The following is a 6880-nucleotide window of genomic DNA, read 5'->3' on the forward strand; positions in this document are numbered from 1 at the left end:
CTCTATAGTTATATGAGTCATTTGTATAATAGTAAGGATATACATGAGTCACTTTCATAAGAAATAATATATTAACTTTAAGTGACAAAATTTAAAAGTATATCAGACCCTTTTTTTTTCTTTCTATTAAGTATTGTATGAGATCAAAGAAGAAAATGAAACCGATTAATAAGATTGGAGTCGTTATTTGGAGATGGTAACTTCATAGTAGAGAGGTTCAAAATTCAATTTGAAGTGTCAAGTTTAAATTTTAAATTCATTGATTATATTGAATACAATTTTATTCACTTGTTATCTTTTGAACATAAGATTAGATGTTAACTTTGTAATAGATAAATTTAAAATTCAATCTGAAGTTTCGAATTTAAATCTCAAACCTACTAATTATATTGAAATTTTAATCTTATCCACTTGTTTGTGCTACAGAGCAAAATGGAAAAACAAAAGGCAAATATACATTGGAAAGAAAAGCTACTCGATCAGTTGGCTGCTAACTTTAATTCTATTAGACTCTTTGATATTTATACAATTCTATCTTTGGTCATTTTCACAATAAAATTAAAATTGTGTCATATTCTGTTTGACCACTTTTTACGTTTTATTCGTTCTACTTCTATCTCTTCTCAAATTATTGTTATAGCTAACTTATTACAACTCCTAATTGACACAACGACACACTTTTTTTCTAAATATATGATGAATCATATCAGTCTTGTTTCTCTCATCTTTGTCTATCATAAATATCACTCTCACCTTACTCAATATAACTTCGTTCCAAATTATACCGCTCCTATTATATATTCCTACATCTATCTGAACATCATTTATCTCTACTATATTACGTTCATGACTCGTCAGCATAGGAACACTACATATTCTTTGTATAAAAATCCTTAATACCACTAATTTAAAGGAATTAGAAAAAGGCATTATCTTCAGTACTCTTTAATGATCATTAAATTAGTCACCCACCATGCACATATTCACGAACAAGTTTTCACTTTATTCTAATTAATGATTATTGATGTTAATGCTGTTGATCAATGACATCATCAATTACAGTTTAAAAACAAATTAAATTAAAGTTACTTAATCCTAATAAAATAAATTGTTTTAGTAGTAATATTGGTCCCCTACCCTGCTTAGCCATCACCTTAACGAGGGGGGAAATTATAAAGTTTGAGGAGTCCAAGAAGAATATATTGCAAAATGTGCTTATCTTTTTTATATCTTTTTTACTTTAAAATTTCAAAACTACTTTTCCTCTTTTTATTCCCTTCTATTATAGTAGAGAAATTTGGAAACTAATATCAAAATAATTTGTCCTAAATATATTTAGTAGCAATTGAGTTAAATGTTATTGTATTCATAATCACTAAAGCCTTTAACGATATTTATATATAACGCGAATTATAAATAAACATATTGTTAAATGTTATTCTATTCATAATTACTAAAGTCTTTAACGACATTTATATAGAACGTTGATTATAAATAAACATACTTATTATTGCCGCTAAATAATTATCGTAAAATCTTTTATTTATTGAGTTGTAAGTTTATATATTTATAATTTACACTACTATAAACAAAGAATTTAGTGGTAAATATCAAAATCGCAATATCAAAAGTTTGATTTCACGATATTATAATATTCAATATCTATCGTACCATGTCCATTCCTGATGATCGTATATTAATATTAAATAAAAATAAAAGAGCAGTAGGGGATGGAGGGGGCCCTGGTTAAGTGTGGAAACAAAAAGATGAAAAAAAGAGATGTTAATAATTGTGTTTGCCTAATATGAGGAAGCAAAATTTTGCTTGGGATGCCAATTGAGTATTAAGTGACAAGTGATGTTTTTGTTCTTTTGATTAGTGAGAATATTATGGGATGCTTTGGACCACAAATTATATCCCATTTGGTCTAGCAAATGGCAGCAATAGCTAATCAAGTTAATTAATCTTATTGATTAACATGGAGAAGAATATAACGTGGTGGATGCCAGATATATACTTAACTTTAAATCATTCAATGATTAAACATGAAGCTTCATTATTACTACAAAAAAATTTAATTCAATTTTAAACCTTCCTATCACAAAATGTATGCAACTATGTAAGTTTCCCCGCCCTATAATTAGTACATATATGCTACTAATTAGAACCCGTTTGGATAGGCTTATAACTTTTGACTATGTGGTGTTTGAATTATATTTAAAAAAAAATAATTTGTAAGTTAAACGCTAAAAGTCATAAGTTGGTCATATCAATTCTTTTAAAATTATTTTTATATTTTTTTTGCCTAAAAATAGATGTTTGAAAACATTTCTTGTCATTCCTAAACTGTTGAAAATATAATTAAATAATAAAAATGTGCTCTTTCTAACAACTTAACTTTTTAGATAAGATGATTACACCCTTTGACATGGTATCAGAGCAGACATATGTCCTGATATCGAATCTATCGAATCTCACTGCCACCAAAAAAATTTAAAAAATAATTTCATATGCTTGATCCATGAGAAAGAATCAAACCCATAATCACACACTTCAACACAAATAAAAAAGAATTTAAAAGTCAAAAGTTATTTAAAAATATCCAATCCAAACACCCTCTTATACATCCTAATTTATGTAATTTTATGACAAAATTCATCAATATAAACAATATTTGATTATTCACCACAATTCAAGTGCCTTGGTCCCAAATTTAAGGCCTCATTTTTTAATATAGAGTAATAGGATTATAAGTTTCTTTTAAAAAGAGATAATGGAAAAAATATATATCTAAATTATTAATTCTTTTACGAATTTTACCCTTTAATTATCACATTTTTAAATAAGTTTTTTTAATTTGAAAGTAAAATAAAAACCTTTTATTAAAATTTGACTTTAAGGCCGCCCCTGGTTTGACACAATTTTATCATAAAATTTTAGAGATGATGAAGAGGATAGAGAGGAAAGGGGAAAGTTGCACGTGAAGTGAAGTGGTCCAAATGAACAGTGGGTGGGGGAGGGTCACACAAGTAGTAGGAATATGAGCATAATTATATAAGCTCAAGAGGCGTTTTTATTTACTTTTTATTATTCAAGAGCCAAACGCCACCCGTGCGCCACTTTCCAACTTTATTTCGTTTAAAGCTAAGGTTTTTTTAAATATAAAGACTCATTTAGATTATTATTTTTACTTTCCTAATCCTTCCCATTGTCCCTTTCTCTTCTCTCTCTTTCTGTTTTCCATTGTTTCTTTATATGAAGTCAAACTTCTTGGATACTATTAAAAAATATTATTTGGTTTAATTATTTCATAATTTGAAATTTACTAATCTGATTAACTTTGATTCATGTGATCAATGTTGAAAAGTGATTTTTTTTTTATAGTTGTAAAAGAATGATTTTAGAAGAGGAATCATAAAGCAATAGGGTCATGAATTTGATTCATAGAATCAATTGTTGATGAGTCTAATAGGATAATTGCCGACAGTACACCCTTTTGGATATAGTCGTTTCATGTGGCCCTATGTGAATGAACGTGAGGTACTTTGTGTATCGAGTTGCTTAACTATTACAAGGAGATTTATGAAGCAGCGATAAAATTGTCTCCGTGTGATAAATATATCACGTGTTTAAGCGGTAGAAACAACTATTGATGCTTCCAATGGGATAGACGACCTATAATAAACTCCTTTGGGCATGACTCTTTCCTCTGTCCTACATGAACGCTGGTACTTTATACACTAAGTTGATTAATTATTAAAACGAGATTTTTGGAGTAGCAGTAAAATTTTCTTCAGGTGATCCATTGAATAGTGATTTTAGTCATAGAATAAACTACTAATTCTTGTGTCAAGGTAGACTATCTATAATAACCTCTTAGGATGCAATTCTTCTTTTGAATAATTCGTAAACATGAGATCTCTGTGCACCAGATTATCTTAGTTGTTAAAAACATCTTCAGTTCAATATTGAAAAGAAGAAATATAAAATGCTTATTTTAACAAACAACCACATACGAAAATCTTTTCAGAAAAGCTATTTTTCATAGACATAAATTCAAGTTTAATACTATAAACATTTGCAATAAGTTGTTCATACTTTTAATTTATTTCACAAGAATCATATTTTATTTAATAAATTTGTAACATGGCACAATTGTTTTTTTTTTCCAGTCACTTTTACAGAATTTCATCATTAATTATTTTTTAAAAAAATTCTTCTTGCTTTTTTGAGGTGTCCCTCGAAAAGAAAATACAAGAATAGAGTGACCCATCTCAATGAGCACTGCATTGGGGTGGGCTTCTATTTAATGGGTTAATGGACCAATATGAATGGGCTTGACCTTGTTAATGGGTCCCAAAATTCATAATTTCTTAGTTGCTTTCTCTTCTGGTTGCTGCTGTCATTGTGACTTCTTAGCAGTTTTTTTGACTTTTCATCAACATGAATTGTGGTGGAATGATTGAAGTGTTTTAAACTTTAATTAGAGCTTAGAGGTTTTGAGTTTGAGTTTTTTGGATATAGAAAAAATTCTACTGGGAACAGTACATCGAGAATGGGCCGTGTAATATACAATCTGAATATAATCAGAGAAGATATTAGACACTGAATAAAAAATCGAAAAAAAGAAGAGTCTTTCTCGAGGTATGAAACGTTGAAAGCATTTGCAGAAAGTTGCAAAAACTTTTCCTTTTTTTTTTTTGGAAACTATTGGATACTAAGATGTTAGTAATAACTAGATTTTGCTTTTTCTTTTTATTTATTTTAATGTTTTAAACAAATGTTATGTCATGCCAGCTTAAGCGCACCTGAACTCGAACAATTTAGGTACCGATAATTTCATTCACTAAAGTTAAGATAGATCTATAGAATCGCTTAATAATTTATTTATTTTTTGTCTCTACAGAAGTTTGAATACAATATCTTCATAATTTTACTTCACTTCATCGACTAGCTAGGCAGGGCTAGGGTATTATGCGTTCGAACAAACCAAGTAACTTTGCTTAAACTCTATAATTGTTTTGAAAAGCACATTAAATATGTATAAATACTTAATATCTAACCTAGGGACAAACGCTCAATGATGGAGCCAATGTTTTTTCACTAATTCATGAGATTGAAGAATTAAAAAAAGTAAACACATAAAGAATCTAATGAGATTCGACATCTACTATATACATAACAAAATAATAATATCAAACTTATATATACAAATTACAACGCAATTTTTTGACAATGAAATTTGAATGAATCTCCTTGCCTCACCCTAACTCCACAACTATATGAGCTATGAGTTTAATGATAAGTCTTAAATTCATAAACTTTAAATACTAGCTTTGCTTTCAAAACCACGTTATTTGATATCTAACATGTTCATAACTAGATATTTGCTCTCTCTTTTAAGGTGGAATTATTGGAATGGAGCAATTCTCATATTATAATACTCCTACTAGTTATTTTTATATATCTATCTATCTATCTATATATATATAATATGTTTGAAATGATGATGATTTATTGCAAAAGTAGAGTCAATTTTGACAGATAATGTGCAGACTTGCACGATTTGAGAATCTTTAAATAATTCATACTTATTGTCTTCATTTTGGTTGGTGGCCCTATTTGCTTCGTTGTAAATCATAACTACCAGCAACTTTGATGAACATGTGTCACTTGGGAGTTATATTACATTTTTTCCCTTTACATATAAGTATCAAGCGAACGACAACCATATATTTAATGTATTTATATAAATAAGATTAATGTTTTGAAAAAAAACAATGTATACTCAGCCTCAACTAACAAAAGAACCTAGTGAAAGGTAGATTAATAAGGTTGAGGTGTACAAACCTCAACATTTAAAAGCTTAAATTGTTATCGTGAAATAAATTTAGATGCTTTTATTTCAAGCATACGACACATCTTCTCGTGTACTAATATGATATGTCAAGTGTACAAACACATCTTCTCATGTCATGTAGCTTGATGCATAAAATTACACATTTTATTCTTTAAATGAATCTTTTATATTTGTCTTTAAGAAATCAAATATATGCCTAGTGGGAGACACATTCCTTAGAAATTAAAGTCATGCCCGAAAATAATTTGTGAGCTATTATGATATGAAACTTATACCCCTCAAAAATTTATTTATTATAAAAGATAAAAATTATAGACCAACACAAAATTCGGAGAAAATGCAATTTTTTTTTATTTACACAATAAGCAGTAACTGGGCCTCTTAGTGGGCTAACTTATGGGTATAGAACTAAGCCGCTAATGTAGCCAAAGTTGGGCCTTTTCCAGGAGAGTATGGCACAACAGGAATCCAATATCACTATAAAAAGAAGGGCAAACTACATATATCCCACTACTTTACATCCCAATTACTAGAAATCCCATTAGTTTTCAATATTACTTCCTATATCACTTTTTATTCCTAAGATACATGGGTAATAATCCTTAAGATACATGACTCTATTAAAATTTAAAGGAGGGATACATGTTTAAAAGATAGGATACACGTTTCTTAATTAATTTGAATTAATCGTGGGAGATAATCCCTTAATTGAAGGAGTAAGTTATGGGAGATATAACAACCACAACGTATTTCATGGCTCCATTTCATCATCAACCGATTTGTATATCAAATTATTTTCTAAACTTCTTCATCTTCTTCATCAAATTAAGATTCTTTTCAACTTGTGTTTGGTTAGCATCCATTGCGTACTCTTGTTGAACTAAAGATTGATATCCTACAGTCATTACAAAATGGTTAATGAAAAGAAACAAATAAAAAAATCTTTTATGAGAAATTTATTGTTCATTAAAAATACCCATAACAATATTCATACTATTTTCTGAATTATGAGCCATTAAA

The sequence above is a fragment of the Solanum verrucosum genome, unplaced genomic scaffold (genome assembly GCF_900185275.1).
Source record: "Solanum verrucosum unplaced genomic scaffold, falcon-dt-bn FXZP01000170.1, whole genome shotgun sequence".
Lineage (NCBI taxonomy): Eukaryota > Viridiplantae > Streptophyta > Magnoliopsida > Solanales > Solanaceae > Solanum > Solanum verrucosum.